Raw genomic sequence first — 13,793 nt, forward strand, 5'->3', positions numbered from 1 at the left:
AGAAAGTCCATGGTATTTTGATAGGGATTGCATTAAATGTGTAAATTGCCCTGGGTAACATTGACATTTTCACAATATTAATTCTGCCAATCCATGAGCATGGAATATTTTCCCATCTCTTTCTGTCTTCCTCAATTTCTTTCAGAAGTGTTCTGCAGTTTTTAGGGTATAGATCCTTTACCTCTTTGGTTAGGTTTATTCCTAGGTATCTTATGCTTTTGGGTGCAATTGCAAATGGGATTGACTCCTTAATTTCTCTTTCTTCAGTCTCAGTGTATAGAAATGCCATTGATTTCTGGGCATTGATTTTGTATCCTGCCACGCTACCAAATTGCTGTATGAGTTCTAGCAATCTTAGGGTGGAGGCTTTTGGGTTTTCTATGTAGAGTATCATGTCATCGGCGAAGAGGGAGAGTTTGACTTCTTCTTTGCCAATTTGAATGCCTTTAACGTCTTTTTGTTGTCTGATTGCTGAGGCGAGGACTTCCAGTACTATGTTGAGTAGCAGTGGTGAGAGTGGACATCCCTGTCTTGTTCCTGATCTTAGGGGAAAGGCTCCCAGTGCTTCCCCATTGAGAATGATATTTGCTGTGGGCTTTTCGTAGATGGCTTTTTAAGATGTCGAGGGAAGTTTCCTCTATCCCAACACTCTGAAGGGTTTTGATCAGGAATGGATGCTGTATTTTGTCAAATGCTTTCTCTGCATCTAATGAGAGGATCATATGGTTCTTGGTTTTTCTCTTGCTGATATGATGAATCACACTGATTGTTTTACGAGTGTTGAACCAGCCTTGTGTCCCGGGGATAAATCCTAATTAGTCATGGTGAATAATTTTCTTAATGTGTTGTTGGATCCTATTGGCTAGTATCTTGTTGAGAATTTTTGCATCCATGTTCATCAGGGATATTGGTCTGTAATTCTCCTTTTTGGTGGGGTCTTTGTCTGGTTTCGGAATTAAGGTGATGCTGGCCTCATAGAACGAATTTGGAAGTACTCCATCTCTTTCTATCTTTCCAAACAGCTTTAGTAGAATAGGTATGATTTCTTCTTTAAACATTTGATACAATTCCCCTGGGAAGCCATCTGGCCCTGGACTCTTGTGTCTTGGGAGGTTTTTGATGACTGCTTCAATTTCCTCCCTGGTTATTGGCCTGTTCAGGTTTTTTATTTCTTCCTGCTCCAGTTTTCTAGATTGCCTAATTTATTGGCGTAGAGCTGTTCATAATATGTTTTTTAAATCGTTTGTATTTCCTTGGTGTTGGTAGTGATCTCTCCTTTCTCATTCATGATTTTATTAATTTGAGTCTTCTCTCTCTTCTTTTTAATAAAGTTGGCTAATGGCTTATCTATCTTATTCTTTCAAAGAACCAACTCCTGGTTCTGTTGGTCTCCACAGTTCTTTTGGTCTCGATTTCATTTAGTTCTGCTCGAATTTTAATTAACTCTCTTCTGCTGGGGGTGGGGTCCATTTGCTGCTTTTTCTCTAGTTCCTTTATGTGTAAGGTGAGCTTCTGTATTTGAGTTCTTTCCAGTTTTTGAATGGATGCTTGTATTGCGATGTGTCTCCCCCTCAGGACTGCTTTTGCTGCATCCCAAAGATTTTGAATGGTTGTATCTTCATTCTCATTAGTTTCCATGAATCTTTTTAATTCTTCCTTAATTTCCTGGTTGACCTTTTCATCTTTTAGCAGGATGGTCCTCAACCTCCACGTGTTTGTGGTCCTTCCAAACTTCTTGTTGTGATTAAGTTCTACTTTCAAGGCATTATGGTCTGAGAATATGCAGGGGACTATCCCGTTCTTTTGGTATCGGTTCAGACCCGATTTGTGACCCAGTATGTGGTGTATTCGGGAGAAAGTTCCATGTGCACTTGAGAAGAATGTGTGTTCAGTTGAGTTTGGATGTAAAGTTCTGTAGATATCTGTGAAATCCATCTGGTCCAGTGTATCATTTAAAGCTCTCGTTTCTTTGGAGATGTTGTGCTTAGAAGACCTATCGAGGGTAGAAAGAGCTAGATTGAAGTCACCAAGTATAAGTGTATTATTATCAAAGTATTTCTTCAGTTTGGTTATTAATTGGTTTAAATATTTGGCAGCTCCCACATTCAGGGCATATATATTGAGGATTGCTAAGTCCTCTTGTTGGATAGATCCTTTGAGTATGAGATAGTGTCCCTCTTCATCTCTCACTATAGTCTTCGGGGTAAATTTCAGTTTATCTGATATAAGGATGGCTACCCCTGCTTTCTTTTGAGGACCATTTGAATGGTAAATGGTTCTCCAACCTTTTATTTTCAGGTTGTAGGTGTCCTTCTGTCTAAAATGAGTCTCTTGTAGACAGCAAATAGATGGGTCCTGCTTTTTTATCCAGTCTGAAACCCTGCGCCTTTTGATGGGGTCATTAAGCCCGTTCACGTTCAGAGTTACTATTGACAGATATGAGTTTGTCGTCATGACATCTATTCAGTACTTGTTTTTGTGGATTGTTCCAGTGAACTTCTTCTTAAGGGGGAATTTTAAGAGTCCCCCTTAAAATTTCTTGCAGAGCTGGTTTGGACGTCACATATTCTTTCAGTTCCTGCCTGTCTTGGAAGCTCTTTATCTCTCCTTCCATTTTGAATGAGAGCCTTGCTGGATAAAGTATTCTTGGTTGCATGTTCTTCTCATTTAGGACCCTGAATATATCCTGCCAGCCCTTTCTGGCCTGCCAGGTCTCTGTGGAGATGTCTGCTGTTACCCTAATATTCCTCCCCATAAAAGTCAGGGACTTTTTTTCTCTTGCTGCTTTAAGGATCTTATCCTTATCTTTGGAATTTGCAAGCTTCACTATTAAATGTCGAGGTGTTGAACGGTTTTTGTTGATTTTAGGGGGGGATCTCTCTATTTCCTGGATCTGAATGCCTGTTTCCCTTCCCAGATTAGGAAAGTTTTCAGCTAGGATTTGTTCAAATACATATTCTGGCCCTCTGTCCCTTTCGGCACCCTCGGGAACCCCAATTAAACGTAGGTTTTTCTTCCTCAGGCTGTCATTTATTTCCCTTAATCTATCCTCATGGTCTCCTAATTGTCTCTTTTTTCCTCAGTTTCCCTCTGCCATCAACTTGTCTTCTATGTCACTCACTCGTTCTTCCACCTCGTTAAGCCTTGTCGTTAGGACTTCTAGCTTGGATTGCATCTCATTTAATTGATTTTTAATTTCTGCCTGATTGGATCTAAATTCTGCAGTCATGAAGTCTCTGGAGTCCTTTATGGTTTTTTTCTAGAGCCATGAGTAGCTGTATAATAGTGCTTCTGAATTGGCTTTCTGACATTGAATTGTAATCCAGATTTTGTAACTCTGTGGGAGAGAGGACTGTTTCTGATTCTTTCTTTTGAGGTGAGGTTTTCCTTCTAGTCCTTTTGCTCAGTGCAGAGTGGCCAGAAACAAGTTGTATTGGGAAAAGGAGAAAAAGAGAGAGAGAGAAGGAAAGAAAAGAGAAAAAGGAAAAAGAGAAAGAAGAAAAAAAAGGAAAAAAGAAAAAGAGAAAGAAAAAGGTGGAAAAAAAAAGGGGGGTGGGGGAAGCAATCAGAAATCAAAAAGAAAGAAAGAAAAAAAAACACAAAACAAAACAAAACAAAAAAAAACAAAAAATACGTGGGAGTATCTTCTGATTCTGTATACTTTAATACTTTAAGTCCCTTGACTTCCCCTGGAACTGGTCCGTCCAGCTGGTCTTCTTGGGAGGGGCCTGCTGTGCTGATTCTCAGGTGTTAGCACTTGGGGGAGCTGCTCTGCCCCTGCCTGGTGCAGGGCTCAGTGCGGGTTTTTTACCCCATGAGGCCCCAGGAGGAACAACTGCAGTGGCGGGGCCAGCTCTGCAGCCCTGGAGTCCGCCCTGCAGTAGCTCCGGGCTCTCCGTCTGCAGGGCCTGGAGGCTCCTGGGCGGGGCCGCTGATCTGCTCAGCTCGGGGCAGGAGCATCCTCGCTGTCCTGGGCCCTCCTGGCCTCTGCCTGTCCCGGGGGAGGCCGGATCCTGGGCTGTGTCCCGGCGCCCTGTGCTGCGGGGCCTGTGCTGTTGGATTCGCGCTCCCGCCCTGCTGCCCCCTCCGCGGAGCCGCCGCCCAAGCCCCTCTGAGCTGCTCCGGGTCCCGCCCTGCGCGCTGCAGCCCTTAGGGAGCTCGGCGCACTCTCCCGGGGCCCAGGTGCCTGTTAGTGTCCCCGGGAGCCGGAGGGCATCCCCGCCCTCCTGGGTCCTGCTCTAACTCCCTGCGGCCCCTTTCCCCCCCGGGAAGGTTGGTGCAGCTCCTGCTCCTCCGGGACGGGGCTCTCCTGTCCTGGGGACACTCGCCCCGGCCTCAGCCCGGCTCCTCGCGGGGCCCCTCCCCCTTGGAGGCCTTTTGTGTCTTTATTTCTTTTTCCCCGTCTTCCTACCTTGATAGAGGTGCGAACTCTTCCCACTGTAGCATTCCAGCTGGTCTCTCTTTAAATCTCAGGCCGAATTCGTAGATTTTCAGGATGAGTTGAAGGTTATCTAGGTAATTTGTTGGGGACAGGTGACTCGGGGACCCTCCTCTTCCGCCATCTTGCCCCCACCCTGCCTCATGTTATTTGATGGAGGTGAATTTCTCAATCTCATTATTTTTTTTCCAGAAAAGACAGAAGAAAAAGAAAAACCAAGAAAAACAATAACAACTGCCCTCCCAAAGAAACACCAGATACTGTGTTTATTTTGGCCTGCTTGTTAAAAGATTCTAAATCCCAAAATAAGAAACACAATTAAAGTATCATGAAAGTAAACAAAAATAGGAAATATATAAGGTACATACATAAAAATTCAAAGAAAGCAATAAATAAAAAAGAATCAAAGAAAACAAATGAAAATATAGCACAAAGTACAAAGGAAGCTAGACTCTACTTTCCTGGCAGAGCTGAAGCTCTGCAGCTTCTGTGGTCCGACCACTTGGTGGCAGCGAGTGGTCTGTGCGGGGTCTGGGGACGGGCTTTTGGCGCTGATTGTCAGGTGCACATCTGCCTGGGAGATGCACCTGCAGCGTCAGAGGCAGGGTGGGCATCAGCGCCTCTGGCCTCCAGTGGGCGGCGCTGTGCTGCTCCCTGAGACTCGGCGGGATCCGGGTGGGTATGCTTGGTCCTCTGGCTCTGGGGCTGAGCATCCCGCTCCCCAGTCTGCAGGGGCCTCCACAGAAGAGCCCCCCAAGCCCCCGGGTCTCCGCCGCTTCTCTCAGAACCCTGTGTTCACTGTCTGCGTCTGAGCTTCATTTGGTTTTATTTTTTTATCTCAGACTGTTGTGCCCAAGATTGCAAATCCGAGAAACCACCGAGGAGCCGACACCAATGCAAACACAGGAGGGTTGATTTACAAATTCGAGCTTGGGTCCAAGTATACCCAACACAGCGGAGCAGGGACTTGGACCCCAAGGTGGGTTTTAGCTTTGTTTTAAGGGCTGGTCTCGGGGACCTCCAGAAGGGCTGGAGAAATTCCTCAAGTTCTGTTTACATTTTGATATGGGGCCTTCAAGGGCATTGAGCTCTGTTCTCATTCTAATATGGGGCTTTCTGGGACCTTAAGCTGTAAGCTGTTTGTTTGTTTTTTTTTTCCTGTAACTGAAGTAATGTAAATTTTAGCTCTTATCCACAGGGGCCTGGGATGGAAGTACTTGTGCTAACACTGAATAAAGTGGAACGGCCTTAATTTTCTCAGCCTCCACACAGACAAGTGACTGAAGTTTAAAACTCCAAATTTGAGGGGCTGCCCTGGTGGAGACCTGTGCTCTTCCTGCCCAGGAGGGTGTCCTCCCACTCCTGGTCTTTGCTGGCCTGTCCCAGGAACGCGGCCCTGTGACTGCACAGGGGTTTGCAGCTTATGGCCACACAGGGCAGACAGCTGGCCCGAGTCCCGCTGCTCTCAGCCGGGTTTCTGCTCCTGTGCCTGGGAACAGTTGGCGCCACCGTCCTTGGGACCGCTGGGATCCTGAGCCCACCGTGTCGCTCCAGGGACTGCCCCCCACTTCTCCACCTGAACACCTTAAGGCTGGTGTGTCCCCCACTCTAGCAGACTTCTGAAATTTCAGATTTTGTGCTCTGCTGCTTATAATATTGTGCGTAGACCCGTCAGCTGGCTCCCTGCCCTTGTGGGATCCGGGGTTGTGTCTCCCCAAGATCAACTGATTGATTTTTTTAAGATTTTATTTTTCTGTAATCTCTACAGCCAACAAGGGGCTTGAACTTGCTACCCCAAGAACAAAAGTCCCATGTTCTTACGAACCACACCGAGTTGGTCAGGCTCCCTTTGATTGATTGATACATGTTAATTGCAGCAGGGGTGTTGCATGTGTCAGGGCAGAAACTGAGCCCACGCTTTGAGGTGTGGTGGTGGAGTCATTTGGATCTTGATCAATGTTAAAGAAACCATAGCTTCCCCGGGAGCCGAGGGAGCAGGGACCACACATGTGAAAGTTGATAATTTCCTTTACTGTAGTAGTTATTTTACTGACTTTATTTAAAGTGCTATTCAATGGTAAGTGTCAATCTAGGATTGGGATACAGTGAGAACGTTCTAGGATTCGGAGATAACTAAAGCTCCCCGTCAAGGACTCAATCTTCCAGTTCAATGCAGAGATAGGCAAGGAAGCAAAGAGTTATGAAACATGGCACTGGGGTGCCTGGCTGGCCTGGTTGGGGGATCTTGATCTCAGGGTTGTGAGTTTGAACTCCATGTTCGGTATAGAGAGGACATAAAACTAAAATATTTAACAAATAATAAATGGCTGAACAAATAAAGCATGATGTCAAAGGTAAGTGCTTGCTTATGTCTCACCTGCGACCTATTCTTGATTGCCTCGCTTGCACTACTTGGCCCAGACGATGTCCTCCAGAAGGGACAGTCCCGCCTGAGTGGAAGTGGGAGTCTTTCATTGTAAGACCTGTGGTTCCCCTCGTTCTGCAGGGAGACAAGACCCGTGAAGGCACGAGTTTGGTGGATCAGCATAAACCTAGGCAATGATCATTCCCGAACCTGGTAGCCAAAGCTCGGCCTCCTTTTAGGACCTGATGTCATAACGAAGCCTCTTTGGTCATTGGCTTGGATGCAGGGTGGAGGCTAAACTAGAATTAGGAAGAACAAAATAGGAGGAAAACCAGAAGCTGAAAGAGAGGAGGACAGATTTCACCATCCGTAGCCTTCACAGGGACCTGTTGTCCTTTCCGAGGAGCGGCCCCAGCCCCGTAGGATGCTTCCTGCCCCTCTGCGCTCCTTGTTGGAACCCAGCAGGCACATCTCTGTGCCTCCAGCACCTCTGCAGTCATGGTTTATAGCGTCTTCCATGTATCCTATTGGGGACCACAGCGTCGTGTATGTAACCATCCGGCTGCTGTTTGACAACATTGGGGGGATTCCGACTTTTGTTGGTTTTGGGGTGTGTGTGTGTCTATCACATGCAGCTATCAGATCCTCTGGGTGCATCACCCAAAACACCGAAATGGCTGGCACAACATCATTTTTGGTGCTGACGCTGGGCGGCAAGCTGGGCTCTCCTGGCCAACCCAAGGCTCGCTCGTGCAGCGCCTTTCTGCTGGAGGGTCAGCTGAGCTGGAAGGTCTGGCTCGGCCACATTCCCATGTCCGGCAGTGGGACCCGCCGAGCACTGGCTGCTTCTCTTCTCCCTGATACCTCTCCAGCAGGGAGCCAGACCTCGGGGCCACCCTGGGGGGAGCTCCTGAGGAGCCAGCTGCCCATGGCCGGGAGCCCTGGGGCTGCCTATGTGTGGGAGTAGGGGTGGGGATGGGGCTGGGGTTCCTCGGTCCCCTGTGCTGCCTGGCCTTCAGGCCGAGCCCCATGCTCATCCAGCCCCTACTCACTAGGGCGAGGAGGGTGCCCTCCATACGCTGGTGTGAGAGATCCAGCACCACAAGGTGTGCACGCTGAGTTCACCTGGTGAGGGTGGCCCAGGTGTGTGAGCTGCAAGTGTGGGACCCAGGAAATTTAACAAAAATCCCCTACCCCTGGACAAGCAGAGCAGGACTGATTCCATTTTGTGCTACACCCGCACCTCCCCTATGACCCCCACATGACCTGTTTATTGCTTAAGACGCTGCCCCACCCTAGTCAAGCTGCTGGGCACACCCTAATCGGAAATCGGCTCATAACAATGTAACCCTACTTTGTGCCCGCCAAAACTGCGCGCCGATTCTGACCACAGTAATAGGCCAGCTCAAGTGGATACTATAGGGTAAGGAGTAATTCAATCGGCCACCTGCATGTGGACCGACATGACTGTGCAACTTTCTGCGTATCTCATAGACCACTGGCCCCTATAAAGCTGCTACGCCTCTTAGTCTCGGGGTCCAAGTCCCTGCTCCGCTGTGTCGGGTGCACTTGGACCCAAGCTCAAGCTTGTAAATAAACCCTGGGGTGTTTGCATCGGTGTCGGTTCCTTGGTGGTTTCTTGGATTCGCAATCTTGGGCACAACACAAGGGCCTTCTGTCCTGACATCCCTTCCAGGATCACGCTGACCACCCTGCAGGCCCTCTGTGCCCCAGGCACACAGGCACAGGGATGCTGGGAGGGGAGGAAGTGCCCCAGAAACCGGCCAGCCCCAGCCCCCTGGATAGAGGGAGCAAAGACGTCCCAGGTCGCTTTTCACAGACTCTGGTGACCTGAGGCTCCCTGGCTGTCACTGTCCCAGCCCCTCCTGGCCCGAGGGGCACAGGCTGAGTCACAGTAAAGTCTGTGGGGTCCTGACCCTGGCGTCTGGCCACCCCTGGAAGGCACGTGGGGACGTCAGCTGCATATGCCTGGTGGCGTCCCTGTAGGGGCTACTTGGGGTCTGGGTGATGCCCCCTCCTCCTCTCTGGGGGTCTCTCCACAGCCCATGCACAGAGTTCTGGGAGACACAGAAATGGGCTGGCTGTACATTTTCACGCCACAACACTTTATTGACTTTCTACAGCAAACAGGCTCAGAGCCGAGGGTGCGTGCCTTCCCCTGGGGAGGGAGACCTTTCTGTCCTTTAGGGGAGGGCAAGAATCACACGGGCTGGGGGGGCGGGTGCTGGAGTTCCCCACCTAGCAGCAAGTGTGGACTCCAGGTGGGGGCGTGTGTCCTGAGGTTTCAGCCTGAGAGATGGTTCTGAGGACAGCAGAGCTGACCTGGAGCTGCAGCTCATGGGCTCCTGCACTGGGTCCCTGCAGGGCAGCTGGAACCCGGCCTCGTGCCCCCTGGGACCCCAGCACCTGGAGGACTCTGCCTCCTGTTGTGGGTGCGGGTGGTGCCCACCGGCCTACCCCTGCTCTCCCCAGCCTGGGGTGTCCCGGGATCCCCAGGGCTGCCCTAGATCAACGACTTGGATCTGTGGGACATGCCCAGGGCCCAGGAGGCCACACCCAGCTGTGAGAGGGCTCGCTCAGCCCGGGGCCAGAATCCAGGCCTGGCCAGGGCCATGGGGGGCTGGATCCCATTAGTCTTTGTGTTGGGCTTGGGGGAGGCTCAAATCACCCCAGCCCACAGAGAGCCCAGGGCCAGGCCAGCCCAGGTCCCTCTGGGTTAGGTGCTGGTGTCCTGTGCAGGGTGTGCCGCCCTCCAGGAGGGACAGTGGGAGGAGGCAGGGCACAGTGCATCCTCTGCTCCACCCACTTGCACCCACGCTGTTGGGGGCTCTCTGCCTTACCTCTTCCCTGCAACCCCTGGGCACTCTATGGGACACCAGGGCTTCTGATGGGAGCAGGCTGTCCAGAGAACCGTGGGGAGGCTGAGCATGTCCCACAGGTGGCACCTGCACCGGGTCCTTGCTGGGGGCCGAAGGTGTGGGGGTGGATGGTTAGGGGCAAGGGGTATGATGGTGGTGGAGTGTGGGGGATGGTGTAGGGGGGATGGTGTTGGGGAATAGTGTGGGTGTGGATTGTGTGTGGGTGTGTGGGTGTGAGGAGGATTGTGTATGGGGGATGGCATGGGAGATGATGATGTAGGGGGATGGTGTGGGGGGCCTGCGGACACAGGACATCCCCTTTCTCTAAGATGCACACAGAGACGTCTACAGATAAAGGCGACCCCCTTCTGGGGTTTGCTGTGACACCTGCCCCTCGGGCCCCGTGTGGTCAGTGCAGGGCCCTGGCTAGACTGGGGGCATTATCTGGGAGTCATCATACTATGTATGTTTACAAATTGCAAATTGTCTCAAATAAAATGTATAGAATTTAGAAATATATAAAGCACCGAGGGTGGGTGTCACCCTGACCCGTCCAACACTCATTGGATCGATGTGTGTCCTGCTCCAGCCACGGCCATGCCACCTGGCCCCAGGTCCCCTTACTGCCCCCCACGGCCCCCACCCCAGCCCCCTGCTTCTCAGGGGGCCGTCCCTCACCCCTTTGGGTTTCAGCTCCCATGGCAACCCCTGGAGGCCCCATCCTAGTGGCCTCCTCATCTCTGAGGCCCTGGGGGTGGGGGCACGGGGGTCATCCTCAGCACCCTACCATGCAGCGGTGTGTTGTTGGCTGCTGTTGCTCCCCCCGGCCTCAGAAGCCCTGTGTTCCCTACCCAGAAACCCCCAGGCCTCATCCGGGGCCCCAAAGCCCCCTGGCCCAGCAGCCTCAACCGACCCCTTAGCAGTCCCAAATCATGGTGTGGCTGCCGAACATCCTGTTGACGTCCAGGTTTACCTGCACGATGTCCCTGGAGACCAGGGCCTCCTCCTTCATTTCCTGCAGGAAAACCAGGGAGGAGGAGCCGGCATCAGGGACACAGACCCCGACCTGTCCCCAGGTGCCATCCTGGGCAGGGAGCCCTGGGGCCAACATGGGATTGTGTCCTGCCGAAACCTCCTTCCTTCCCCTGGGAGGCCGGGGATGGAGGGAGTGCCCACCGTGCCCATGGAACCTGTGTTTATCATATCATATAAAGGATAGATACTATCAACATGATTTATCAGTCTTGGTATCGATCTGATCATCTTGCTGAGGTAGTGTTTGTCAGCTTTCTCCATAGTAAAGTGATTCTTTATTATTATTATTATTATTATTATTATTATTATTATTTTATTATTTTAACTTTTTCATAATATATTTTGTAGAAGGAAGTTACTATGTGTATTCCACACATAAGAGTGGGAAGCTATGCTCATCAACTTGAGGGGGGAATGTCTGCACAAATGGTTTGAAATTCTTCAACACGGGAGATTTCTCTTCCTTCTGGGTTTGTTTGGTTGTTTCTTGTTCAAAGGTGTCATTTATTTATTTGAGAGAGAGAGGGGAGAAAAAGCATGAGCGAGAGGGGCAGAGGGAGAGGGAGAAGCAGGGTCCCTGCTGAACAGGGAGCCTGCCTTGGGACCTGGATCATGATCAGAGCCTAAGGCAGAAGCTTAACCTCTGAGCCACCCAGGTGCCCCTCTTTCTTTCTTTCACAATTTTTAATATTAGTATAGATTCATGGATATTTATTTTACGCTTTGGGTTATAACCCAGCACTACTTATTTTGTTGTTTATATTGTCTCCATTCTGGCCACGGGATCTCTTTCAGTTGACACCTGTGTCCCTTCAACATATTTCCATCAGTATGGAGTCTTTTGTCTGTTCAGAACCTTTTTAAAGGCAAACTTTATGTAAATCTCATTTTTGATTGGCACATTGTTTCTGTCCCCATCCCTATCTCTGCCTCCTTCCCTCTCTCTTCACTGTATCATTTCTTTAATTATTATGATCTGATAATAGGAAAGGACATAGGATCTCAAACTTTGCAATTTTAAGGTAAATCAATTCTCCCTGGTGCCTAGCCAGTGGTTCTCAAATGTCAGTGTGCAAAAGAATAACCTGGAGAGCTTGTTAATATGGCCAGCCAACATTTTAATTTTTTTTTAAGTTAAGGGAACGGGCAGGTTAGGATTCTGCATGTTAACCGTTACACTCAGAAAATAATAATGGAGTTCATTGAGGGCTTTGCTTTGAAAAGCAGCGAGCATGAGGGCAGATGGCTGTTCTGATACAAATATTTATTATTTCTAGTGGCTTGGACCCAAATACCCACTGCTTGTGATAAAAAGGGATATAGATTTGGAAATTTTCTATTGCCATAGGAAAGAACCTTAAAATACTCAGGATCTGTGCTCAGAGTTAGTTTTATATTTTAGCATTTGAGCGTAAATAAGATCCCACGTCCTCTTGTGCTCAGTATATAATCGAATCGAATCAAATAGAATCGAAAAGAATCGAATCAAATAGAATAGAATAGAATAGAAAAGAATCAAACAGAATCGAATTTAATCAAGTAGAATACAACAGAATCTAATCGAATTGAATCGAATCGAAAAGAATAGAAAAGAATCGAATCGAATCGAAAGGAATAGAATAGAATAGAAAGAATACAAAAGAATAGAATAGAATAGAAAAGAATAGAAGAGAAGAGAAGAGAAGAGAAGAGAATCGAAATGACTCGAATCGAAAAGAACAGAACAGAATAGAATAGATTAGAATAGAAGAGAATAGAAAAACGAATAGAATCGAATAGAAGAGAATAGAAAAGAATCGAATCAAATAGAATCAAATAGAATAGAAAAGAATAGAATCGAAATGAATTGAATCGAATCGAATAGAAAAGATTCGAATCGAATAGAAACAAATAGAATAAAATAGAAAAGAATCGAATTGAATCAAATCAAATCGAATAGAATAGAACAAAATAATAGAATAGAATAGAACAGAATCGAATCAAATCGAATCAAATAGAATAGAAGAAAAGAATCAAAAAGAATAGAATAGAATAGAAAAGAATTGAATCGAATAGAATAGATAGAAAAGAATAGAATAAAATCGAACAGAATAGAGTAGAATAGAAAGAATCGAATAGAATAGAATAGAAAGAGAAGAATCAAATCGAATAGAATAGAACAGAAACGAATAGAAAAGAATCGAAAGAATCGAAGTGAATCGAAACAAATCGAAACGAATCGAATAGAAAAGAATTGAAGAGAATCGAATCGAATAGAATAGAATAGAAAACAATAGAATAGAATCGAAGAGAGTCGAATAGAATAGAATCGAATAGAATACTAATTATAGAATAGAATAGAACAGAATGGAATAGAAACGAATCGAGTAGAATAGAATAGAAAAGAATCGAATCAATTCGAATCGATTCAAATAGAATAGAGAAGAATCGAATATAATAGAATAGAATTGAATAGAAAAGAACCGAATTGAATCAAATAGAATAGAATAGATTGGAATAGAAAAGAATTGAATCGAATTGAATCGAATCGAATTGAATAGAAGAGAAAAGAATAGAATAGAATAAAATAGAATAGAAAAGAATCGAATCGAATAGAATCCAAAAGAATAGAATAGAATGCAATAGAAAAGAATCGAATAGAAATGAATCGAATCCAATAGATTAAAATAGAATAGAAAAGAATCGAGTCGAATCGAATCGAAACGAATATAATATAATAGATAAGAATCAAGTAGAATAAAGTAGAATTGAAAAGAATCAAATAATTGAATAGAATCGAATATAAATGAATAGAATAGAATAGAAAAGAATAGAAACGAATTGAATCAAATTGAATAGAATAATATACAATAGAATAGAAGAGAAAAGAACCGAATTGAATAGAATCGAAACGAGTAGGATAGAATTGAATAGAAAAGATTTAAAAAGAATCGAATCGAATCGAATATGATAGAATAGAAGAGAATCAAACCGAATCGAGTAGAATAGAATAGAAAAGAATCGAATCGAACAGAATAGAATAGAACAGAATAGAATAGAATAGAATAGAATAGAATAGAATAGAATAGAAAAGAAT

The sequence above is a fragment of the Vulpes lagopus genome, chromosome 8 (assembly GCF_018345385.1).
Source record: "Vulpes lagopus strain Blue_001 chromosome 8, ASM1834538v1, whole genome shotgun sequence".
NCBI classification, from domain to species: Eukaryota; Metazoa; Chordata; class Mammalia; order Carnivora; family Canidae; genus Vulpes; species Vulpes lagopus.